This window comes from Anarhichas minor, unplaced genomic scaffold (genome assembly GCF_050575085.1).
Source record: "Anarhichas minor isolate MPS153535 unplaced genomic scaffold, ASM5057508v1 ptg000055l, whole genome shotgun sequence".
NCBI classification, from domain to species: domain Eukaryota; kingdom Metazoa; phylum Chordata; class Actinopteri; order Perciformes; family Anarhichadidae; genus Anarhichas; species Anarhichas minor.
The window spans coordinates 5,221,745-5,249,662 of NW_027466501.1; the positions used below are offsets into that span (position 1 = coordinate 5,221,745).

Genomic DNA, 27,918 nt, shown 5'->3' on the forward strand with positions numbered 1-27,918 from the left:
TGGTGACAGGGAGGAGATCAGGACAGTCCAGCGTGACCTGAAGATAAAGCTCAGGGAGTGCAAGGACACCTACAGGAGGAAGCTGGAGGCCAAACTCCAGCAGAACAACGTGAAGGAGGTGTGGACAGGGATGAAGCAGATCACCGGCTTCAAGGTTGGAGGCAGACAACCAGGGGGCTCCCTGGAGAGGGCTAAACTCTTTCTTCAATAGGTTTAGCTCTGAGCCCTCATCTGTCTCCTCCACACACCACACCTCCCAAACACCTCCCCCTCTGTCCCCCCTGGTGAGCTGCATGGACTCAGAGCCCTCCACTTCAAAGGGCTCTGCCACCACCGACATAATGACCCCCCTCCCCCCCCTCTCTGTGACGACTGGCCAGGTGAGAAGACAGCTGGAGAGACTCCACCAAGGCAAGGCTGCAGTACCTGATGGCATCAGCCCCAGGGTCCTGAAGACCTGCGCCATCCAGCTGTCTGATGTTCTGCAACATCTCTTCAACCTGAGCCTGAAGCAGGAGGAAGTCCCGGTGCTGTGGAAGACGTCGTGCCTGGTTCCTGTACCTAAGAAGACGACACCATCTGGCCTCAATGATTACCGACCAGTTGCCCTCACATCTCATGTGATGAAGGTGCTGGAGAGGCTGGTCTTGGCCCACCTCCGGCCGCAGGTGAAATCCTCACTGGACCCTCTGCAATTTGCATACCAGCCGCATGTGGGGGTGGACGATGCCATCATCTACCTGCTGCAACGAGCTCAGTCGCACCTGGACGGATCCGGTTGCTCTGTGAGAATCACTTTCTTTGATTTCTCCAGTGCATTTAACACCATCCAACCAGTGCTGCTGAGTGAGAAGCTGCGGGTGGTGGGGGTTAACGCGTCCACCGTCTCCTGGATCACTGACTACCTCACGGGCAGACCACAGTTTGTCCGACTGGGCAGTGTGCTGTCTGATGGGGTGGTCAGTGATATTGGAGCCCCGCAGGGAACTGTTCTGTCTCCCTTCCTGCTCACCTTATACACCACTGACTTCCAGTACAACTCTGTGTCATGCCACCTGCAGAAGTTCTCTGATGACTCTGCAGTGGTCGGGTGTATAAGGGACGGACGGGAGGAGGAGTACAGGGCAGTAGTAGATGACTTTGTGGAGTGGGCCGGTGGAAATCACCTGCGTCTGAACGTGGCCAAGACCAGAGAGATGGTGGTCGACTTCAGGAGGAAGACGACGGCTCCACAACCGCTGAGAGTTCTGGGAGAGGATGTGGACATGATGGAGGAGTACAAGTTCCTGGGTGTCTCCATCGACAGCAGACTGAACTGGAAGACCAACATCAACGCTGTGTACAACAAGGGGATGAGTCGACTCTTTTTCTTGAGGAAACTTCGATCCTTCAACGTGTGCAGAAAGATGTTGGAGATGTTCTACCAGTCTGTTGTGGTCAGTGCACTTTACTTCACCATAGTCTGCTGGGGGAGCAGCATTGGAGCCGGAGACACCAACAGACTTAACAAACTGGTTAAGAAGGCCGGCTCCATCATTGGCTGCAAACAAGACTATCTGGAAGAGGTGGTGGAGAGGAGGACACTGAAGAAACTATTATCCATATTGGATAACCCGGACCACCCTCTCCACCACCTACTGCAGGGACAGAGGAGCACTTTCTCCAACAGACTGATCCAGCTCCGCTGTCACAAGGACAGATTCAGAAAAACATTCCTGCCCACTGCAATAAGACTTAATAATAAAACACCTCGGGCCAGATCATCGTCCTTCACATGACTACAACGCTACACGGTTGTTGCTTGTTGTTGGTGATCCTTGCTCTACTGTCCAGGTTGTTTAGTTACCAGTTAATACCACTCTATTCATGGTACATACTGTGCATTTCTATTTTTTATTCTATTTATCTTATTTTTTATTAATCTATTCCTTCAAATTCAATATCTGCTTTGTTATTTTATTGTACTGTATATATTGTGCATTCCATAAGTTATATTTTACTCTGTAAATTGCTGCTGCTACAAACAAATTTCCCCCTGGGGATAAATAAAGTTTATATCTATCTATCTATCTATCTACTCATGTAAAAGCAGTAGTAGAAGAACACTCAAATCTTTTCACACAATTTCAAAAGTTTTAAGAAAACAAAATACTTTCATCAATTATGCAGAAGGCCCCAGTATTATAGACTGTTATTGTTATACTGTTGTATATTGTTATACAAATTACATTATTATATTATTACTATCTATAACGATATATTATCTACGATATTATTATTCATCAGGAGGATCATGCTATTGGTCGTGTGTGCGCGTGCGTCTGTGAGTGTGCACCTCTGTGTTTGTCCACAGCTAATCTCACATTCTCTGTATAAGAACTGTATAATATTTTGGGTGGCTTTTATGGCTGCATGCTAAAAGACCTCTTGTGGTTCACTGCAAGAAAAGTAGGATTTTCATCAGTAAGCAGCACTGTAAATTACCATTTAAGTTCAAGTTAGCTGCAAATCATGAAATTTGAAGGCACCACAGAAAACTCCCAGGACCTGCCAGAATTTCTGGCCTGATCTGTCTTGCGCAGTAGTCATGAAGCTGGTATTGATTTGAAGACCCTGATAAGAGGCTATTCAGAGTATTCTGACAATGGGCTTCTACAGTATTGCCCAACGAGCACTCATTTGAATGCAGTTCACCACTGCTTAGTAAGCCCCCACTCCATACTGCTCACATACAGGTGTTACATGAAGGAAGCCATCAGTAGAGACAATCTAAAGGAGAGTTTATTTGCACTGACGTTGTAGGGTTTTAAAAGGCTGTGCCTCTGCTGCAATGTGGACAGGACTGGATGGATTGTTGAAGAAGTACTTGAGATAAAAGAGTGGAAGCTGGATAATCAGGGCCTCTCCTGGCAAGCAGTCAGTTCATTAAATCACGAGATTTTGAGCAGATGAAAGCAGAAAACAACAAGAGATATAAGAAGCTTCTCAACCCCCACCACAAAAACAGCAAAGTTTTTGCCCCTCATGCAGGGGATCAAAGACACTCTGGCTTGTAAGAATCTGAAGACAGGAATCCCCATCGGTAGTGAACTCTATAGACAAGGCATCCTAACACTGACAAATCCAACACATCTAGTTTCATTTTCCACTTCATCTGTCAGATATCAGATTTTGAAATTTAAAGTTTTGATTTTTCATGTCTCTAAGACTTGACTGAGGCATATGGCAAAATGTTGCTACCTTTGCTACAGAGAGAGTACATTCAGTAATCACCCAACTACAAGAGGTTAATTCTCCAAAAGATATGGCACATTTTAAGGGTTTGAGGGGCGACTGTGTCGGCAGGGTCGTCCTTCAATCTGAGGAAAAGCGCTAGACAAGTACAAGTCTATTTACCATTTGAACAAACAGGTGCTCTTGTCTTTTTCTGGGGAGAACTGTCCAATTTGCTGTTGTGATGTATGTGTTGAATTCGCTCACCTTGTCCAAAAAGCCGCCGGATCTGACAAGTGAAGCCAATGCGCAAGGGCCTTAAACGTCTTTCCAACAGGGTTGACTCCTCTGATTTCAAAAAGAAGTCCGATTGTATAGAAGTCTATACTATATAAATGACCCTACTTCTCATTTGATTTATTGCCTCAGTGAACGTTGTAATATATTTTAGTGTGAGGCTCACCTTTAAACCTTTACATAACGAATCAGTAAGTGAAATGCAATAGCAAGTCATAATATTTAATTGTGTAAATAATTGTGTTAATTATTTACTCTCGTTAAATCATGTTCTTTTCTGATCTTAACTAAGTAGTTTAGTTGCTTGAACCTAACCATTTCAGTCCACCGTTAACCACTTTGAATTGTGCATTTTTGCAAGCGTGATATAAAGCTGCTATGAAACATGTTTATGAACATGACTGTACACAACATTGAGGTCACCGATGTCCGGATGTCGGTATTGTCTAAATAAAAGTAATTTGACTTTGGTGCGGTGTTGGGACTTCACCATGTGGTTGGGACAAAGGGAGTTGAGAGTTTGGCCTACAAAGTAGTCAACAGCCTGATCTGAGTTAAAATCATACCAAGCCCCGTGAGACGTTAAGGCTACATCCACACTAATACTAAACGTTCTCCGTCCACATGGCGTTTCAGCATCGTTTTCAAAATGATCTCCGTCCAGACTAAAACGCCTGAAAACGAATATCACGTGACTCTTCACGTACACTGGGCGTGATGGTGACGGTGTAAACAGGAAGTAGATTGGTTGCTTCGTAAATAAAATACAACAGAGTAATGAAGTAGTCTTTAATAATGAAAGGCCGTGTTTGATACTTAAGATCTTCTCTAAAATCTTCCTCTATGAACTCAAACAGACACAGTTCATGGAAAGTTTTAGAAGTTGTTTTTTTTGTTACAGTGCTGCAGGTCTTTCTCTCTCTCTCTCTCTCTCTCTCTCACACATCACATTTACTTTAAAATCAACACTTACACATAAAGGTTTACTAGATTATGTTCCATAAATGTGGTCAACACACGTCTCTCACTCGTTTCCTCAGTTTCGTTGTTGTCTGTTCTCACTCGTAGCTCTGCTGGTGGCTGAAGTCTCTGTCTGGAGAGTAATTCATGTTTTGTTCCTTTATAGTTTATGTGTGCGGACTTCACAATAGTTGTGCAGAGGCAGAATAAAATAAGCATTAATAAGAAAAGGAAAGTTCTCTGTTTTGTGTCCGTCCTCCTCAAAGCCACTAACCGTGACTTCAGACGGCCGCTCCGTAGTTATTAGTGCTGCTTAATAGGTATAAGGCTGGAAACGCTCATGCATCAAATGGAGCCATTTGAATTTGCATACACACTGTAAGAACAGGTTGGTCGTGTACGCTTGTTTTATCGCTTATTCGAAAAAATACAGTTTTTTTCGTTTTACGTTTTTAACCAAAAACAAAAAAACAGTAAAGGACAGGGTCTGTGTACGTTTTGATAGTTTGTTTTATTGTTTATTAGAATAAAAGAATATACAGAAATACCATGTTTTTTTCGTTTTTCATTTTAAACCAAAAGGACAGCCGATTTTCTGTTTTCGTTGTCTGAATCCAAAAATGAAAATATGTGAGAACCAAACTCAAATGACATGCAGATTTTGTTTTTTGCAAATCCCTTTTTAGTTTTTGCCATTAAGGAGAGACGCAAAGCACGTCAAGTAAGAGTATTTCAACATAAAAGCCAAGGCAATAGAATGACCGTATGCAAGAAATTCTTATATACAGTCTATGATGCAAGGACATACCAAGGTATTATTAGATTAAATATGAATGAATAAATAGGGAGTATGTTAGCACCAGTAGTTGATTACAGGTGGTTTAATATTGTGCATTTATCAAGTTTTCAAGACGTGTGCAGATATCATTGGATCATATAAAACACATGTGTCAAACTCAAGGCCCGCGGGCCGAATCCGGCCCGCCACGTCATTTTATGTGGTCCGCGAATCCGCCAGCAAAAAAAAAAAAAGAAAGAAAAAAAATTATTTTATTTTTTATTTTGGAAAAAAAATAGTTAGACTTGAAAATAAAAGTATCCCCATGGTCGAAGTTATGAGATAGAAAGTTGAAATTATGAGATAGCATGTTGTCTGTGTACCGACATTAAAACTATCACAACAGGTGGACAGGAGAGGGAACAGCCCGTAAAGAGGTTTTCCAACAAGTGATTGAGTTGAAAAAGATCGAAAAATAATCCCAAAATGTCCACGAAGAGAACAATTGATGCAGAGGGAAGAAAATGTAATGAAAGATAGGAAAGTGAATACATGTTTGTGCTTGAAGGAGAAAAACGGGTCTGTCTTCAGTGTTATGATGCGTGTCGGTGATGAAGGATACACTTTACGTCGGCATTTTGACACCAAACACGGAGCTAAATTTAGCCTCCAAGAAAAACATCAAATTGTCCAAGAATTAAAAGGCAGAGTGCAATCACAGCAGAATATATTTACAGAAGCTACAGCCCAGTGCATGCTAAAGGTATGTGAGCAGGTGAGCTCCGACCAGATACAGACTTTTACAAATGTCAGTTTGTGAAGAAACAAAATCGCAGACCGAGTTCAGGAACTAGCAGCAATCTAACAACACAGCTAGCTAAGAGATGAGCAGGTACTTCATTAGCTGTTGATGAAAGCACAGACAACACGGACACAGATCATCTATCCATGTTTATAAGACCTGACTCTCAGTGAGGAGCTCTTGGATGTAGCTGCCATGCCATGACGACGGGGACATTAGTGATGCAGAGAGGTGACACAAATAGCTTTGAACAAAGTTAATGTAATAACTTGTGTTTGATGATATTTGTCTTTGCTATTTTCTTTAAAAGTTTGATCTTTGATAGAGTAATGTGGATTTCTTAACCCTAAATTAAAATTATTTATTATTTATTTATAATAACAGAAATGTGCTTAAATATAATTTTACATTTATATAACTGCATGTACAATATTTTTACACTTGAATAAACAATAATCAAATGCAGAGAGTTAGTTAACAATATGTTAGGGAGTCGTTACATTTATATTATATATATTATATTTAGGCTGGACAGCTCCCTGCCAGACGGGAGGTCCTGCTTACAGTTCAAGCCCTGCATGGTCTAATTTTGTCTGACCTACTTCATCTCTCCCTACGTCCCTCATCCCTGCTCCCACACCCAAACCCATCATAATGGCGAGCAGGCAGGGAGGCACTCTCAGCCATGATGCTGTATTCTCCCAGCTGGGATGATGCACAGGGCCAGATGGAGGCTGGAGGCCTTAGAAGGTTGAAGGCCTGACCACCCTGTATCACAAACACCTGCTATCTGTCATTTTACCTCTATCAATATCATGTTGACTCAAAATGAATCTACTACTAGATCACAGCAACATTGAATAGGACGACAGCTGAGTGTGTTGCTGTGACTCCTCACAGTGGATTTACGTATCTGTGAAAGGGGTAATTACCCCCATTTAGAGGATTTAGCACACCTAACACTTTCAAAACTGTGCTGCCAACCTGCTGATATGTCATGTACCTAGGAGGCTAAAAAACACGAGCAGTGATAGTAAAATATTGAAGGGTCAGTTCACCCGAATGACAAAAACCAACAAATAGTTTCTCTTCTTTCTCTGGTGGTTCAAACCTTTTGGACTTGTGGCCCTGTCGAGTGTTTTCACAACCCTTTGTTTCATGTGTTGCTTTACAGCCCCTCAGCTTTGACACCCCTCAGATTTACTCTATGATGACTTTGGGGTCCCGTCCGTACCATTGATCTAGTGGTAACTAGCCATCCATATAAGGTTTTATGTATGAGAGTTATGCCTCCACTCCAATTCTAAAGAGGTGAATTGAATTGAGCGGATGTTTTTTTACAGCATTGAAAGATTGCATTTGGAAAATTCAAGAGCAAATTTTACAGATTCAGGCAGTGACCAATATATGGTACTGTATGTGTATGATATCTCTAATGAAAACCAAACTATCTGAATGGACAGATACCACTTGTTTCTTTCTTTTTATTTGGGTGATCTTTCTCTTTAACACAGGATGCCAAAGATGGTATGATTTTAAGAAATATTTAACATAATTGTGTATGTGTGTTGTAACATTCTCTGCTTAGCTCATTCAGTTACACCAGTCCTATCTATCGACAAAAAATAATATGAATAATCACAATTTTAAATCTGGTGATTAAAGTTATCTGTTGGAGTTTCTTGGGTTCTCATCCATGGTGTTTGCTTGAAATTAATTGAAGGTAGATGAGTCCATCACAGCATGGTCCTGTCAACGTTTAGCTGGCCTAATTCTGCCTCACACAGGGCGGTCAGACCCACTTCGTCTGTAATAACCAATTGAAGACAAGAAAACCTGGCTGTGTGCGAGCACCCATCCAAAGCTTCTGAGCACACCTTCACCACACCCAGACAGCAGCCAAGGGCTGTTACACTGGTTCTGTTTGTATATATTGGTGCATTTAGTCCTGCAGGCATAATAGGAAGAGAAATGAGCAGGAGGAAGTAACATTACTACCAGAAGATTAGATTGTCCTACTACAAAACATGCGGCTGCTGTTTAACTGCACCGAAGCTTGTTACTGGGATTTGGTCAGACAGTAGTTGTTTAAAATCATTAAGTCCTCCATCCTAACTGACCCATCAGATCATATGGTCATTGACCTCGAAGCTGGGAAAATATAATGGTCAAGATAAAGGACAGTCTCTGACAGACTAATGACCCATATGCTTTGTATCACTGCTAATTAACACGTAATCTCAGATTATCTGCATATGAATCTAGAATCGGTATGCAACAGGACAAGCTTTTGTTATCGGAAGTGTTCTGGTTTATGTATGCAACGCCATATTCTATGTTGGCCAAATATACAACGGCTGCACATGAATTTTGCTACATTTTTGTCTTAATTTGTTGTCTTTTTATGTTTACTACTGGAGCACTAATGGCATATGACAGAATACACTCATCATCATCGGAGAAGGAAGTGTGGGGATCGGATTAATTAGTGGGGATCTGACCTTGAGACGATAACTGCCCACGGCCGACAACCCAGGTAAACCCTTCCTTACCAAACGCCACTGAAGGCGGAGTAGAGAGGAAGGAGAGCCTAGATGGAAGCTAAGCTAACCCAGCTGGTATCTGAAGCTGTTCCATCGCCCAATCTGCTCCTGGCTGATGTCCTATCGCAGAAAAATTCAGGCTAACCCAGCAAGGGGAGGTCTGTGACTGTTGTGCTCACATCTTTACAAAGACCTGGCTCCATCGTGGCATCTGGGATCAAGCTGAACTTGACAGGCGGACTGCAAGAGGACGCAGGACTCCAGTGGGATGAGAGGAGGCGGACTCTGTTTACATCAATCATGCTGATGATGATTCCTCCTGATGTAAATAAAAAATGCACAGGAATTTACTACTGTTTTTGTTTTGTTGTTTGTCATGTTTCTACTTGCGTAGCAAATGGGCAAATATAGCCGTTGTCCTTCATGAAGGAGCACTCCAGAGCCACCTATCTAGTTCAGTTTGATGATAGTATACCACAACCAGGAGTGAATGAAGATCCCTATAATTAACAGGCTGCATCACTGCAGTGCAGTTCTGAAATGACAGAGCTCTGGTTGGTGATGACATTATTGCCGATCATACAGTAAGGTTGCATCCACACGTCGTGCTGTCGTTTCATTTGGAGGTCTTGGGGCTGCTTTTCAGTTTTTGTGGCAGCCCCCCATAACAAATGACAACCAGCCATCTTTAACAGGGAGTCCTAAATCTCTCTGAGGATTTTGGAAGGGGGTGTAATAATGAATAGATTGCAGCTTTGCTGTCCTCCCCCACATGCCTACCCCTCCTCTAACCCTAACAATGACAGAAGTCCACCATCTTTGTCACCTCACAGAGGACACAGAATGTCTTAATACAACAAAATGATGCTTTAACTAACAGGTGAACACCCGATTTAATTGTGACTGTTGTCTGTCAGGAGCAAAAACTAAAGTGGCTTTGTTATGTTGGGGTGAATGGAAGCAAGCCAAGAAAGTGTTCGACTACGACACAGCAGACGACTGTTCACATCCTGTTTCCTAGCATCAGTTAACGTTAGCTTCTTCAAACCCTGACCACGAACTTTCCCCAACCCTAAAAAGGTATATCCTATAACCCAACCACACTACACTGTTGGTCAGTCTTTGTCAAGGATAATGCAAAAAAGAGAGAGTCAGAAGATCCAATAATGAATGCAACTGCCTGTAGCTAACTACTGTACTAGATGAATGTATTTCTTCCTCATTGTAGAGACAATTTGACAACAGTGGCAGTACCTCTGCATAATTAAATGTGATGAATAGAATGAATCTACAGTGTCAGACTGCTCCTCAATGTTCCAGCCACAGAAAGCTTGAAGGACTTAAACAAAACAATCTTGCCTAGTTCAGTTTTAAAGTTTATTCAATTATACTCCAGGAGTAGCTAAAATTATTCAGTGTTTTGGTGCATTTGGATTTGTGGTCCTTGAGGAACTACTTTTTTTAACCTTTAGTGAAATATCATTAGGCCCAAGGGACCTTTGTTCAATCTTTTGTTGTGACTAGCACCTCTGTCACAGTCACCAAGTTCCTCACAAAGTCTGCAGCGACTCAGTCTTACTCCGAACACAGTGGCTGTTATTTATATTTGAGCACTATTTTATTTCATCTCAATGTAAGTTGACAGCAAGGCCTACTGCTTTTATGGAAACAAATTACTCATTTAACACAGCATGTTTCAGTAACCTTGGAGGAGCAGAGATGCAGATGCTGGTGAGTTTACAAAAGACTTGGAAATCTTCCCAATGCAAGATTTAGTCTGACTTTATGCCCACATAAACATAACTCTTGTGCAAACATGTGATAATAGTTGTCTGATGATGTCCTGTCAAAAACACATAGAAAAACAAGCTGAGAGTCGATGGATGCATCAGGAAAAGGAAGTCAACCAGCCTGGGGCCAGCGACGCATCAAGTTCTTCTGCCCCTGGGCACCCTTCGGTCCATGCTCCATCAACAGAGAGACTGATATATCTTCCCAGAGACAGGAAGTGCCTCATGTTTAGGGGTAGGACAGTTCTAAGCATTGTTGAGTGGGTCGAAGAGGTCCAGTCTTGTATACATGCTCGGCATCTGTCACCAGCTGAACAAGCACTTTTCATTTATGATCATTTAGAGGGAGAGGCAAGTGAAGAGGTTAAGTACCGGTCTCAGGAGGAAAGGGAAGATCCTGACCAGATTTTGGCTATACTGTAGGAATTGTATGAGTGTACTAGGTCATATGTGTCTTTGCAGGAAGATTTTTTTTCCAGAAAGCAACAAGAGGGGGAAACACGACAAGAGTTTTCTCATGCACTCATGTGTCTAATGGATAAGGTGGTCAAAAGGACCCCACATGGGTTAATGAACAAGGACGTGTTACTTGTTCATGTGTCTGATTGTTACCTACGCAGAGAACTCAAGCAGTTTGCCGGGGTCACCCTACTGCCACCTTGATAGATGTCCGTGGTGAGGCCATTAGGTGGGAACGAGAAGGGAGGCCAGGGGGTGGGAGGAGCAGAAGCAACTCTGTCCCTGTGGCATTTGGTTTTCAGCACTCTGTTCAGGGAGGCCATCCCGGTTATGGCAAGGCAGGTAACTCCTCTGTTAGCTCTGAGCTAGGTGAACTAAAGGAAATTCTGAGGAATCAGCAAGAGCAGTTGAATCAGCTTACCAGAAGTCTTGCAGCCCTTAACAATGTCCCTAGAACTCAGTTGAAGTCTCGCATGAAAACTATCATTTGTAGGAGGTGCCAACAGCCTCGTTGGCTTGTCCAAACATTACCATGTTGATGGGTGGAGTCTGGGTTCCATGCCTTGTTGACACAGGGTCAATGGTCTCAAACATAACGGAGAGCATTTTGTACCTTGGGGCAAAGAAAAGCTTTGTTCTTGCAACTGGTTGAGGCTAAGTGCTGCTAATGGGCTAGCAATACCGTATGTTGGCTACTTTGTGTTGGATGTGCAGCTTTGTGATAAAGTTATTGCAAAGCCGGGTGTTGGTGGTCAGGGATCCTTCACACAATATATCTGTAGTTCCTGGTGTACTAGGAATGAATATTATCAAGGATGTTACTGGGAGATGTTTGTACAGCATGGTCCTGCTCTTTTTAACTTAGCCTCTGTGTTGCAGGCTCCAACCCCAATTAAGCAAGCTCTCCAGCAGTGTCACCAGGTCCAGGCTAACACCCCTACTGATTGCTCAGGGCGTGTAAAAGTGAAGGGAGGGAGGGTCTGCAGAGTCCCAGGGGGTGCAATGAAATTGGTGGCAGCCACATGCTCCCAACATCACCTGGCAGATGATGCTTTGTTTGAGCCCCTTAGCAATGGCTTACCTGCAGGGTTACTAGCATCCCAAGCGCTGATCCGTGGAATAAGAGGTACTGTTTATATCCCCATTGTAAATGTAGGGACCCAGGATGTACCCTCGCACTGTTTTGGGTACCTTGAGTCATGCCCACCTGGTGAGTTTACCCGTAGGTCTTGAAGAGAGAGAGATATCAGCCACAGTTTCCTCCCAGACTGTAACCAGTACGGTGCAGGACAAGATTGCGGCAGCTGATTCAACAGCACTCAACGAGCCGGAGCAACGTCAGGTCAGGTCCTTACTGCAGAAGTACAGTGGTGTCCTTTCTACCCATGAGGGAGATATAGGTTGCACTAATCTCATTTCCTATGAAATTGCTTTAGTGGATGAGGTACCTGTACATCAGAGATAAAGGTGCATTCTTCTGTCAGAGTATGAGGCAGCAAAGACTCACATCCACCAGCTCCTTGAGGCACAGGTTATCAGGGAAAGTAGCCCTTTTGCCTCTCCCATTGTGCTGGCAAAGAAGAAGGATGGCAGCCCTCGTCTGTGTGTGGACTATCGCCTCTTGAACAGCAAGACCCGCAAGGACGCATTCCCATTGTCCCGTATTGAAGAGTGCCTTGACACCTTGTCAGGGGCCCTGCTGGTTCTTGACTCTGGAAGTCATCGAAAAGGACAAAATGAAGACTGCATTCTGCATCCCCTTTGGGCTGTTCAAGTGAAACCGGATGCAATTTGGGTTGTGCAATGCCCCAAGTACCTTCCAGAGATTAATGGAGAGGATCTTTGGAGATCAGCACTGTGAGTCGTTGTTACTGTACTTGGATGATGTTGTTGTTTTCTCTTCCACTGTAGCATAGCACGTGGAGCGCCTGGATGCTGTACTGGGCCGATTGCAGCAGGAGGGCCTCAAAGCTAAGTTGGAAAAGTGCTCCTTCTTTAGATCAGAGGTGAGAGACTTGGGCCACATCATATTCAGGGATGGTGTGTCCACAGACCCTCGCAAGATGGAAGCGGTCTCAAAGTGGCAGCGACCTTACCATGGGTCTGAGTTGCATTCCTTCCTAGGATTTGCAAGCTACTACTGCCGTTTTGTTGAGGGGTTTGCCAAGCTTGTTGCCCCACTGAATCGCCTGGTTGCTGAACTGACTGGCTCAAAATCACAGAAATCATCAGGAAAAAGTTTACCTGCTGCATGGACGGAGGAGTGTGTGCAGGGCTTTGAGGGCCCTAAGGGTAGGTTGTTAGCCTATGCTAACTTCGCCATACCGTTCATCCTAGAGGTTGATGCCAGCTACAGTGGACTAGGTGCTGTGCTCTCACAAGAACAGGATGGTAAGGTTAAACCCATAGCTTATGTGAGCCGTGGCCTTAAGCCTACAGAGCGTAACATGAGCAACTACAGCTCTATGAAATTGGAGTTTCTGGCCCTCGAATGGGCCATAACTGAAAAATTCAGAGATTACCTCCTGGGACAGAAATGTGTGGTGTATACAGACAATAACCCTCTAAGTCATCTATCCACAGCCAAGCTGGGTGCCACGGAACAGCGTTGGGCTGCACAACTTGCAGCCTTTGATTTCACCATCAAGTATAGGCCTGGTCGCAGTAATCAGAATGCAGATGCCCTTTTCCGGCAGCACCCAGTCAGTGCATCGGGTTATGCAGCCTCTGGCATCCAAGTTCCAGAATTGCTCCGGCAGGCTATTGGAACCAATCAGGCTACACAAGCCACCATCTCAGTTTTCCCCTGCCACACTCAGTCTGACCTACGTGTTTTACAGGAAGCAGACCCTATCGTCAAGGAATTCCTGGGGTTTTGGACCAAAAGGAAGGACCCTGAGGCAGCTGAATGACGTCAGGCCTCCAAGGAAGCTCTTGTGCTGGTCAGACAGTGGGACCGGATAGTGGAACACGATGGGGTGCTTTATCGCACAATCTGCCGCCCCAAGGAAGAAGACATCTTCCAGCTGGTGCTACTAATGTTGCTCAAGAGCCAGGTCCTGTATCAGCTACATCATGAACATGGACATCAAGGCATAGAACGGACAACTGATTTGGTCTATCAGTGGTGCTACTGGCCTGGAATGCACCATGACATTAAGCAATGGTGTCTGGAGTGTGAACATTGTCAGCTAGCTAAACACACTCAACCGGCTACCTGCGCCTACATGGGCCATTTGTTAGCTTCTCACCCAAATCAAATACTTGCTGTTGACTTTACTATGCTAGAGCTGTCGAAGAATGGGATGGAGAATGTCCTGGTCATGATTGATGTATTTTCAAAGTACACTCAGGCAGTTCCAACACACGACCAATGGGCCTCAACACTGGCCATGGTGCTGGTCAATGAGTGGTTCTGCAAATTTGACATGCCAAGTCGTATCCACTCTGACCAAGGCAGGAATTTTGAGAGCAATCTTATCCAACAGCTTTGCAGTATGTACGGCATTGACAAAAGCCACACCACTCCCTACCATCCAGCTGGTAATGGCCAATGTGAGCAGTTCAACCGCACCCTACACAACCTCCTACGCACCCTGCCAGTCACCAAGAAGAGGGATTGGTCGTGCTATCTGCCACAAGTGACTTTCTCCTACAACACCACAGCGCACCAATCCACCGGTGAGTCTCCATTTTTCTTGATGTTTGGGCAAGACCCTCAGTTACCTGTTGATTTCCTTTTGGGCAGAGTTCAGGAACCTGTAGCTGGTAGTGCCCATGACTGGATTGTGGAACACCAAACCCAGCTACAACATGCTTTTGAGGGCACTACCAAGCACCTCAAGGCTACAGCTGCTCAGCGTAAGAAGCACTATGATCAACGTGTGCGAGATGTCCCCCTGCAAGGTCAGTTGGTCTACCTCTGGGATGTTGGGGTCAGAGGCCGTCATAAGATCCAAGACATCTGGAGCTCGGTAGAGTACAAAGTGCTGAGGGCTCCGGCAGTTGGAGGATCGTTGTACACTATTGCCCCGATGAATGACCCTCATAAGGTAAAACATGTCTATCATTCACTAATAAAAAGTAAATTGGCTTGTGTGGTTAACTGTCCTAGTGAGCCAACCCAAGAGACAGAACCCCCTCCTGTAGATGAGTCTTCGGTTAGTGAATGGTTCGTGCTGGACGTACAACTGCACCAGTCGAATTTCCAACCAAATCTGCATGCTCATGCCTCTCTTCCATCAAATCAGCCAGAGGCAATGGTGCCACTTTCTTCAAGCCGGCACCAGGCAAATCAACTACCAGGTACAGTCAAGGTTCTCCCAGGCAACAGGAAGGCATCCACAAGAAGAACCACACGTACCAATGCTGGGAGGCATCCTAACCTCCATCACCTCCATCACCTACCCCAGACAGTCAAAAGAAGGTCAATGGGGGCTATGAACTCTCAGGTACCCGTGCCTAGCGTTTCTGCCATTTTTAGGCCCTGATAGTAGGTCCCAATCGTCGGGACGCCGATTCAAAGACTAGGGGTAGATTGTAGTGGGGAATGCTCTCCAGAGAAGGAAGTGTAGGGTTGTGAACGCAGCCCTCAGGCTAGGCTCCTCCCCCAATCAGTGCCAGCATATAAAAGGCACCTGTGGTCCTGGCCTCACTCCTTTTTGGCACCTGGGACTCTGTGGTGGCTCATGGTGGGTAAAAATGTATAATTTTTACCCACCCCGCCCCAAGGCCCCGCTACATAGGGAAAGTTTCCTTGATTTTTCTGACACTATAATTTCAAGGATAATATCATTCTCATCCTTGAAATCCCTCCTCAAAGTGAAAAATAAAATACTTATTATTAAAGCAAAATATAAAAATGTGTTGTATCTTGTCAAAGTTTGTTTTCAGGTGCACTTGTTTTTTGCTCTATTTACTAGACGAACTCGCTTCAGAATGATCAGTTGTTTGTGCTCACATTATTAATTCTTAGCTGCTTGATGGATGATTCACTCCAAAAAAAATAAACTCAACAAAACATACACACAAACACACAATATGACAAAACTCACCGAATATCAGCGTTAAGGCCACAAACAGCTAAGCTAATTTAACCTGGCAGGCTAATGTATACATGTAGTTACTCGGTTACACTGAGTGGTGGTCATGTGGGGCTTTTCCATTGGAACTGCGCTCAGTCAAATGATAGCACTGATTTACGTTTCCATTACCAGTTTTAGTGACGGGTCACGCCGAAATGAGCATCTCCAAAGTCGGGCATACATTTGCCAGACCCACCTCCAAGTGGGCTGTGGCGGCATCTCACCGGCGGCAGCCAACCTGTGACAATCCCCCTTCTCCCCGTCAAACAACTCTGTGTTGCGAACAAGACTCAACTCATGTCTGCAAGAGAGAGAAAGACGTTTTGTGTGTCCAGCTCTGTCCTTTTGTTGCTTCTAACTGAATCTCTGTGGTATGAAGTTTTTTCTCTATTGTATCCCCGTTTGTACTTTCAGATATCTGCTTTACTTCACTGTTTCGTTGAAAACATTTCCTGATTTTGCTGCTTCCTAACAGAATCTTTCAAATCACAAATTAAGGGGGGGACTTTTATTGTGAAGGACATAGGAAAGAAAATGTGTTAATCCATGGTTTTAGCTGTTGTTTTGACCAGTTACAGCCACAGTTAGACAAACCTTCACGTGGGTAGGCCTGTTGTAATGGTAATGCAAATCCCTACAAAGACAAGCCAGCGCATGTCTATAGAAAAGGGGCTATGGTCAGACAGTGTAGCCTGTGTTCTCACCATGGATGTACTGAGAACTTTCCTCGGAACTTGTGCCTCACATCCCCGCATTGTCACATCCCAGGTAGCTGTGTTTTCCACGCAGATGTTACCCCCCACTCCTCTGATGCATCTTTCACATTTACTGGAAGGGAGGGTTCTAGCAGAATTTGTGGGCGGACTTACTCTTTAATGTAAGGCAATTTTATCTATGTAGTCCAAAATCACAAATCAAAGATTTGCCTCAAAGGGCTTCACAATCTGCTCAACATATCACACCCTATATCCTTTGTTACTTAGGGACTGGTGTTTTGTCAAAGTCTGTTCCTTCATCAAAATGTGTGTTCTCAGGGAAACTCCATTCCAAGGCAAAACCAAGTGCTTAATTTACACCACTCAACTCACTTTTACATATATGTAAATGTCTAGTTATATCATATCCAACCCCCACATACCACTGTTTAAAAAAGTGTTACGTAGAAAAAAAACATGTCCAAGCTTGCCAATGCAAGCCACAGACGTCAAATCTCATATATGAAATTCATATCAACACATTTCTCTGGTCAGTCTACACACTGTGAGACAGCTGGAGCCGAGCTCAGACAGCTCTGAGCAGTGTGCTAACCCAGAACTACATCACAGACTGCCTGTGGTTCATTATACACCCTGCACGTTGATAATGGATTGCAAGGATGCTACCTTCACACAAGTACTGGCTCTAGTTGGTCCTCCACAGATCTTAAACTGGCTGTGTTCATGTAGATAGTATAACCTGACAGTTTTCACTCTGTGGTTGAGGTGTTATCCTTGATTTCTGCTTGTCACTGTATTTTGTGTTGTTGATGAAATTAGAATGTGTAGCAACAGATATGATCTGAGTTTGTCAGGCAGTGCTGTTGAACCAAAACTGAAAACTGTCAGCCACAGTTTGTTATTTAATTCACTATTGTTCAATATTCAATATTTGTCTTAATTTTGGTGACACTGATAACTGTTTGTCATCACATTTCACACTGAGTGCTGTTATTGTTGCTGCTTGTAAATGGTCTGTACTTGTGTAGGGCTTTTCTAGTCTTTCCGACCACTGAAAGCGCTTTCACACTACATATCGTCATTCACCCATTCACACCCGTTCATACACTGATGGAGGGGCTACCATCCACCTGCCATCAGGACAAACTAACATTCACATACAGAGCTATGGGAGCACTTTTGGGGATAAGTGTCACCGACATGCGACTAGCGGATAGCAGATCCTCTGATTGAAGGACAACCCTGCTCTCCACTGAGCCACAGTCAATTTGTGAAGCAAATGTTTTGAAAAATATAAAATCATCTGCAGTTGGGTTCATCAACAAAGCCCGGGACCCCCACTGACTCTGTCATCCCCGGGACAATTTCCTACTGATACACTCCCCTGCAGATCCCTTCTATATTTAAATACACCTGACACTTTTACATTACACTTACACTACACTTGTTTAAAGTACTGTTATCTGTTTCTCTGTGCACTATATTTTATATTTTATTGTACATTTGAATATGTTTCTGATTTTTGCACTGTGTTGATTGCTTAATGTTACGCACTATCCACCACGTAAAATTCCTTGTATGTACAAAATAAACGGTTCTGATTCTGATTCTGATCAGTACATTTAAAATGACACTATGGTCGCTGAAAATGTTCAATGAAAATGACTTACTTAGGAAAACATTGTGGTTTGGGTTAAAATGGATACATTTGTTGAGTTACATACGTAGGTATAGTAATCAAAGTAAATAAGTCAACGTTGACATGGTTTCATACAGGACAAAGAAAGCGGTCTCCTGGGTTAAAGTTCTGTGTTTGTTTGATCTGTCCATCCACCCCAACCTCCTCTCTATGCATATTATGTCGCTCGTTATACTACCCTACCTGTCTTCCAGAGCACTTGCTTTGAACAGGGTACCTGGGGACAGTCTATGCATGATATAGTTCACTCAAAAAATCCAACAATAAAATTAAAAATGTAGAGTATATTCTGCTGACAGAGACTAAGAGTCGACAGACCATGCTAACTTTTTACATTTTTTATTTTTTGTTAAATATTAAAACCAGCATGCTAACATGCTCACAATGACAATGCAAACATGTTGTTGCTTAGTATTAACATTTACCATGTTCAGCATCTTAGCTTAGAGTATTAGCATGCTTACTGTTAAGAAAACATCATCTGGGGACCAGGAATAACCGCAGCAAATTGTAGAGCAATCTTTCATAGTCTTGGACATTTATGACAGATCCAACCAGCCTACACCATCGGGGAAACTAAAACTGCTCAACATTACCACCATTGATTAACTGCATTAGCTAAAACCTATGACATTAATATCATACACAGTATTAACAGTATATTGAAGTCTATCACACTTCTTGATACCTGATGTCACTGAATTTTACTCTGTAAATCTAGCTTTGCGTCCTGCATTCAGAGACCATAACAGTATAAAATAGTGGAGTGATGGTTGATAAGCTAAACCACAGAGAGAAAAAGGGAAGGTTATTCCACATATTGATAGAAGGAATTGATTTTCAGGCCTCAATAGCCAAGTCCAATTACAGTGCCCTTTGGCATGGGGAATTGACATTGCATGAGAAGGGAAAGATGGGAGTTGGTAGTAGTAAAAGGGAATTTGGCCCTGTTTCTAAAATAACAGGCTAAGTGTCATTGGCTGTTTGATTGGATTCATCCTCCTCTGATGTTTTTTGCTTAATCCCCTCCCTTGTATTGTCCATGCCTTGATTCAATGTGGAATCAGTTGGAAGTATGAAATTTGCACATCATATTTAAATAATGATTACAGCATTTTCCACACATGCTGCAGGCTGTGAAATGATGTTGTCCTGCTGGATTCGATCAGAAAAAACTGTCGTTCTGGAGGGCAGTGATAAATGTTGTCGGCTATTTTGTTGTTTTATTTGCAGGACTTGCTGACATTTGGAACAGTTTTCTATTTTTCATAACTTGTGTTTATTGAGGTGTTGGAAACTGTCCTTGGAACGTCCGGTTTAAACCGTATTCTTTAGGTAGAGGACATAGTGTCTGTGTCCAAAATTGCTCTCTATCTACTGTATAGTGCCCTACACTTACTGCCCGCCATTTTATTTGTGTCTGAAGATCCCACAATGTAATGTCCACTACCTTCCTCTGAAAAACCCACAATGCAGTGTGTCAGATTTTATAGATTACAGTTTGGACACATTACACCTGAGAGTGATTAAGCAAAATGTTGATGATTGACATGGCTCTTCTCACTGAAGAAGAGTGAGCTATTTAGTGTCTGCTGTGTAGGGGAGTGAGTGATTTCAGACACACTTTAGGAACTCAAAAGAGAAAGATGCAACAGAAGAGTTGTCAAAATCAAAGCAGCAAAGGCTGACATATCCTGACCTTCAGTCTTGGGGTCAAGCTCCCCCAAGACTGGATCCTACATTTCCCATAACGCAAACCCAATGGCATTTTACTTTAAAAATAACTTTCTTGGTCAATGTTCATGGCTTTCAAACACTTCCTCTGTTTAAAAGTTGAAAAGTTCTCTTCTAAACTTATAGTCTCCAAGTTGAACCTGAGGTAACTGTGATGACATCAATATGACATCATCAGGGTTATTTTATCAACTAGTACACCTGAAGATCAGTTTACTAGTCGTTGTTAGTACTACTCAGCCTGTGAATATAACCCTTATGATGTCATCAGATGTGATTGATGTGATGGCCTGGAGACTTCATATTTAAAACAGAGAGCCGTTTGGTTTATAACCCATTTGACCATTAACAAAAAATAATCTGAGAAGAGTTTCTGCCATCTCTAAATTTTTACGAGTTGTTTTTGGATTGTGCACAAGCATTTGACCCATCCCTGTATCAGTGGGCTGACCATGACAGGCGCCCGGGGAGCCGCTAGGACTCAGAACACGTTCCAGCCAAGGATCGAACCGTCAACCCTCCGGTTAACAGACAACAGCCCAGTGAGCTAGTTGTTTATAAACCAACCTTTAATATAACCTTCTTTCAAATGAAAAACGCCTGCATGAAAAATACCTGCTTCTAAAGGATTTTAGTTGCTGTACTTACTACTACTACTTACACAAAGAGACAAAACAATCAGTACTTTCCTAGCCTAAGAACACATTATTTAAAGTAACTAAATTAAAGCGATTAACAATATGAATAGGGCTATCTGTCACCTCTTGTGTTTTTCATGGAGGATACAACGTTTGTGTTGCTGATCTTTCATCAAAACACAAACTGAAAACAACAATGCTCCTTTAAGCCATCCACATGTACTTGGGTACCATTAGGGAAAGATTATGGTCGTGGATAAAAGAAACCTACACTGACCTTTGGTAGTAGACCGACCTGTAAGTTCTAGAGTCAAAGTCAGACTCTTAAGAAGACAGCAATGTTAGCTTGAATGGTGACATTTGAAGCAGCAGCTCATTGCTTGTAAGTATCAGGCCTTCTTATAGGAGGATCCAGCTTGAGTCAGGATACTGAGTTTAGCTTGTCTGCTCGCTCCACATTTTGTTTCTACCTAACATAATGGGCCCATGTTGTCACAGCAGGCCATCCTAGTGTGAGAACAGCTTCAGGCAGCCGATGGTCCTCTGAGGCCCCAGAAACAGACAGCAGCTCTTTTTTTATTAATCTAAACCCAAGTCCTAAATATAGTTACTCTTGACCCTGAACAGTATTCCTAAAACTACATTTTGTCATAACTTAATTTAATAGCATGACAACAGCAAGAATATGGCACTATATACAACCACCACAGAACACAGCACTAACATCATCTCTAAGTATCATGTCAGCTGTTTAGTTTGGTTTGTTTGGCTTGATGTGAAAGGTGACAATCTAACTGCATTGCAGACCCCAGAACTTTTATTCATGTTCTGAACTGACCAGTTTTGTGATAATACTGTAGATATGTGGTTTTAATTTGATTTAAAAAATAAATACTATTAAATGTATCTGCTGGTCGTGAACTGTCAAGAAGTTTATCTGATGAAGTGCCATGTATATTTATGCAAATAATTGGGCATCCATGGTCACAGGTATGGCTGTGAATGCAGTGACTCCCTGCTCGATCGGAAAGTCAAAATGAATTGAAACAGATGTTTGAGTCCTAATCCTGGATTTGAGCAGTTTCTCACAATACATTGAGAGACAAATTAGCGACCACTGTAACTATCTCAGGAACTCTTGGATTTAGCCCTCATGAGTCCATGTAGCATTGATACGGACACCCTAAGGAGACATCATTTGTCTTGTTGAGGCCAATCTCAAAATAATATCTATGAACCTTTCCCATGGGTGTGTGTGCTCCACTGTTGTGGTTGTTTCCATGTTGCCCAACCTGACCCATAAGTACATTGACTCTATTTGATCTTTTTATTAGGTTGACCTAAATGAAAAGCTTCGCTAAATCCAAACCTTTTGCGAGATCGGTACATCTTTTTTCCTTCCATATCCCTTCCAGAGTTCCTTACACTGTTGATACAACTGTCCAATAGATGACTTATCTGTCACATGACGTCATGTTTACAGCCTTACGGCCATACCGCCCTGAACACGCCCGATCTCGTCTGATCTCAGAAGCTACGCAGGGTCGGGCCTGGTCAGTACTTGGATGGGAGACCACCTGGGAATACCATAACCGAAAGGTCACCGGTTCGATCCTCGGCTGCACCGTGTCCTGTGTCGAAGTGTCCCCTGAGCAAGACACTGTACCCCTAACTGCTCCCGGGTGCCTGTCATTGGCAGCCCACTGCTCCCTATATATACAGGGATGGGTCAAATGCAGAGAATAATTTCCCCACTGTGGGACTAATAAAGGAATGTTTCTTCTTCTTCTTCTTTAATACTCGTGGTTTGTTTGTGATAGTGTGAAAATTAACCTGAAAAGAATTTAAATGATTAATTACAATAATTATTTGGCCAACTATTTTTCCTTGGTGTAGACAAAATGAACCAAACCACAGGTGTGCAAATGCCCTTTATGTTCTTGAGTGTTGGGAGAGCATGAAGAATTCAATCCTGCTCAGCGCCCCAAAAAGGCTTTAGGTGGTTATGATGTCAGTGTTTGTTTCCACACACTGTGATCACATCCACTCATGGGCATCCATCCATCATCAATGCTTCTCTTGACAAACTTTTCCTTACTCAAAAAAGGTTCTCCATGCATTTAATTTAATTTAATGCGCTTTAATGTGCGGAGGGATAGATGCTGGATGTGTCATTTTTTAAAGTCTATACTTTCTTTTACGCTTTTCTGAGTTTCCATTAATCAACTCACCATGGTCTCAATTTGTCCCTTTGTTTTCTTCAAAGCTGGGCTTTAAAAAAAGAAAAGAGACACGAGGCTGCCTGTCATCAGAGTGATGATCCGAGCCCACAGCGGCAGCTACACATCTCCTGCCATGCACTGTGATGCCAGATGCAGCGGTGCAGTCAGGGCAGATCACAGCAAACCACAGAGGGTTTTCTGTCAGTGTGGAATGTCCTACAAAACTGATTTCACAACCAGTTAGCATGAAACCTGCAATGGATTGCATCACTCTAAATGTGCCTAAACCTGCAGTGCTAATGCTGCAACCAAACTTGAATGCCTTGACAGCGTAGTCTTGTACTGGTTTGTATTTTAACAATCATAACGATGAAACTCAACAAGGTCAAATCTAATAGTACCTGAAAGCATACTCACTGCTCCTGCTCATGGTGTTAACAAATATAAAACATAAAAGGCACAATAAACAATCGACAAACTCTCCCCGCAGCGCTTAGCTGTTCCTACTGATTCAGACAGGCTAAAGCAATCACCTCACAATCCCCATTCCTCCAGACCATCATTCTTGCTTTGTTAAAGAAAACAGCCCAAACAGATTCAATTGTCCGGACAATAACTCCGCGCATGACGGTATGCTTCTTAAATTAACGGACAATGCATTTAGTCCAAATCAATGTAATTAACACAATGACAAGAACAAACTCACAAGAACCAGTCACATATATTCATATGACAACAAAGCAACAAATCAATCCAGCAGACCTGCAGCAACACGCATTCTGCTGCACACTCAAGGGCCATTCAGATATTAGATGTAAAAAAACAAACGCAGTTGACTTAAAGACAAACTCCATCCTCCTTTCTTTGTCAACAAAGAGTTTCATCACACGGTGAGTGTTAAAAAAACAAAGCTAGGTAAAAAAAAAATAATCTACACCAATCAAAATGCTCTCTAAAGGTGCGTTCACGTCTCGTTTGGTGTGAACGCAGCTTTAGGATCCCAACGAATGACGTCACGTATGAGCCTCAAGACGCACCGTCACCAGAAGAACACACGAGTTGTATTAAAAGGAGAGGACGACTAAAGCGACGGCGTTACAACGAGCAGCAGCTGCTGCTCTCACTGGAGACTACTGGACATCGCTGGGTCACCATCATCACCTCTGAGTTACAGCATCATAGTGATGAACAGTAGAGCTGCATTCACATGCTCTGACTGTCATGAAGACACAACACACACATGTAGATGAAACGTGCTGAAACATGTTATTCCTGTTGCACAGCAGTGGAACGTTTCACACACAGTCACACACTGAGCACAGATAGTGAAGAGATAGAACTGCTGCTGTGTAAAGAGAACACTGCTGCTAACAACAACCTGATGTGTTTAAAGTGTTTACACACAATGTTATTGACCTTTTGTTCATATAGCAGTACTTTAAAATAAAAGTGCGCAATACACTACTTTTGAATTCATTATTGAACTTTGCCATAACAATGCGATTAATCGAGATTAAAAATTGTAATCGTTGCCCAGCACTAGTATTTTCCTTTCAGGCTTTAGGATACTGCATGTAAGATTGCAGTGGTTAAAAGAGCATCATATCTGTGTCTGGTCATGTATAATTGCCTGAATAAACAAAGAAAAAAATAACTATTTGGCAAATGAAGGTGACAAAAGAGCCATTGCAGAATCAAACAAAGCAGCACGTTCTGAGCTGGGGAGGCAGGCAATCACTGTCTGCTGTGGAGCAGTTTAATGAGTGCTGTGTGTAGAGGCCTATCTGCATGTATTTTCTGTGTCTGCTGAGGAGATCCTGGTGAGAAGAGGCAGCTTGCTGGAGCTCGACACCTCAGATGCTGCCTCAACCAATTATTCAGAAAGAAATGGATGTCTTTCAAATGCCAGAGCCATTCCTTTGGCCTGCTGAGCATCAGCCACATGTCAGGGCAATTCCATATCTGAGGCTGCATGAATCAAAACCTGCTGCATGTTTTAATCTGCCTGCTCTATGTCGGCATGCCACAGTCTGTTACATACATGCTTCACAGCAGGTTGTATGAAGCCATAATGTCTGTATATGCACTGAATATTAATATGTGTTCTTGCGCAACAGATAGATATTTCATCTTCCAATTTAACGTCCTGTTGAGAATTGGCACTTGGTGTTAGTGTTATGGGAATATACCACTGATGCTATGTAATATAGGCTGTAAGCAGGACCATTACCATGATTTTAGAAGTACTGAGGCTATATGTCTAACCTGCAGAACTAACCTCCACAGGCAATGTTGAAGATGCCAGAACAATAAAATAATATTCAAATGAATATTTATTTATTTCCACACGTTTCACTGTTGTCTAAAACCAGGTTTGTAATGACTTAAAGGGGACACTGTAGGAATTCAGGGGATTTATTAGCAGAAATGGAATATAAGTTTTTATTAGTGTATAATACCTGAAACACAGAATGGTTATGTCTTTGTTCGCTTAGATTGAGCACTTGATATCTACATGGGGAGCAGGTCCTCTTAACCGAATGTTTGTCCCAGACATCCCTGCTTGCTGTAAACATTCCTCCCGTTCATACTGGATCTTCATAATGTGCTTCCCATGAAAGATAAGAAAACATTCCAGTTACCTTGAGGCTTTATCAAATAATTGTATTTCAGTTACAGTATTTATTTTGTACAGAGTCCTCTGTACAAAATAAATCCCTGAAAAAATGATTTGTCCCTGTTGCCATGAATCTTAATGAAAAAGGAAAGCTGCCTTTGAAGCCAGTTTGCTACCTCTGCACAGTATTTTACCGATCTATTTATCTAACCATGATTCAGTCCTCACCATCGAGTACCTGGTGCTACTTTTAATGTGGTTAACATTGTGTATTGTGTTTTTATTACTGCTGGGCAACGATTCAAATATTTAATCGCGATTAATCGCATTGTTATGGCGAAGTTCAATGATGAATTCAAAAGTAGTGTATTGCGCACTTTTCTTTTAAAAGTACTGCTATATGAACAAAAGGTCAATAACATTTGGTTTGCAAACACTTTAAACAAATAAGGTTATTTTTAACAGCAGTATTCCCTTTACACAGTAGCAGTTATAACACAGTTATAATGATTCTGATAATAGATATTCAGCCGGTGTTCACAACTTTATCTTCATGTGTGTAAGAGATGCAATTTAAATATACACCTTGAAAACTGCAAACATATCTACTTCTTTTTTTATGTTTGTTAAATTCTCAGTAGCAATAACTAAATGATGCTTATTATACATATTACAAACAAAACATTTTAAAAACTCGACAATATGTATTTTAATATTGTCACTGTTGTTTGATTGCATGATTTACTTTTATTGTGAAGAGCATGAAAACGGAAGTGCTTTTACTTTGAAGAGACAGGAAGTAGAATGGTACGTGTTCTTGACGCTAACAATGTTAATACGTAGAAAACCACATGTCGGGTGCAAGAGCGCGTTGTGTTCACTGTAACACTGTAATACTGCAGTTCAGACAGTAAAGTGTTCCATTCAAACAAGACGTGTCTTGGTCCTCACGAGAAGCTCCACTTTACAACAGTCACGTTTGATCTGTAACGAGACGATCGCCCTCGCGTGTGTGTGTGTGTGTTTGTGAGACAAGAGTGAAGGACGGTGACGGAGTGTAGGAGGGGTTCTGGACCCGGGTTGGGGGGGGGGGGGAAGAAGGAAGTGACGCCACACGAACACAGCTGTTCACTGCTTGCTGCCTGGTTCTTGTGTTTAAAATGTCGCTTAATAATTGGAGATAAAACTTAGCTGAATTTCAGGAGCAGGACCACACCTCAGCCACTCGCCCACTTCCGGCCACACTCCTATAAATACCTACCCACTCTAAGCCTCGGCTCGCTCGCGTTTTCTGCACTCGCAACCGGAACGCACTCGCAACCGGAATGCCACGCAGACCAAACAAAAAACCTTACCTCGCCTAAAACATGGACCTGCCGTCCACCAGGCCATCCGACGACGACGACCAGTTCGCCTCCCCAGAGGCCACCCGTACAGCCCAGGGAAGCACTCGACCTGCCGCCCACGAGACGCCGGCAACCGCCATCGAGAGGGTCCAGGCAGCCAAACCCGCCGATCTCCACCTCGCCGACCAGCCGTATCCGCCCGCCAGAATCCGACAATACGAAGATTCAGACTCACGGCCGTCCTCCTTTAACTCGCATCTCGGTAGCAGAGGGAGACCCGCCACCTCCAGATGTAGACAACGGAAACGGAAATCCAGCTCTCTCCTTTTTCGCTCACTCCAGACCCAGCTCGGGAACGAACCTCCGACAACTCCGGCTACCCGGCACGCTGCGCTTAAAGACGTCGCCACCCCTCCGCGCTTCAGCCAGGTCCCCCTTTGAAGACGCACCAGCTGAGACCTCCAACTGGACCATAGTCCGCCTGCTAAGAGCATGGAAGCAACAAAGCAAACCGTGCCAACTCCTCACAACTTTCCCAAAGTCACGCCAGGCAAAAAAAACAAAAAAACACAATTGGTCAACACAACGATGCCGCTCCCTCTGCCGTCTTTGGGGGGTTTCCACGACGGAAGACGTTTGCCGTAGAGCAGCCTCGGATCTCGCAAGCAGATGCCAAGTCGTTCCCCCTCATGCTATGAAATCTGACCAATAGTAGCCACAGCCATTACGTGGGGCCACGGATGGCCCAGCAAGTCCAACTCCTGTCAACCTAGCAGTCGCTTACCCAATCATGAAATGACGCTGCGACACCCGTCCGCCAAGGGCGCGTCCTCGATGCAGCTCACGTCTGGGCCACCGCAACGCCATGGCTTTCTCGTTTCTCATTCCGGAAGTTCAGCCCTCCTGCAGACAACCGTCCAACATCGGTTCGGCCATATCCAACGCCGTCTTTAAACCCACAAATCCTCACTCGATTTTGCCGACCATCGACCAGCAGAACTCCACCGTCGATAACCCATC

At 43.3% G+C, this 27,918-nt stretch overlaps 1 protein-coding gene and 1 pseudogene across 1 annotated transcript in view; one reads left to right on the forward strand and one right to left on the reverse strand.

Moving 5' to 3' along the window:
• Nucleotides 1–27,918, reverse strand: part of LOC142932019 (transmembrane protein 178B) — an 85,195-nt gene that overhangs the window by 47,940 nt on the left and 9,337 nt on the right. The window lies entirely within an intron of this gene.
• Nucleotides 22,197–22,314, forward strand: LOC142932062 (5S ribosomal RNA; annotated as a pseudogene).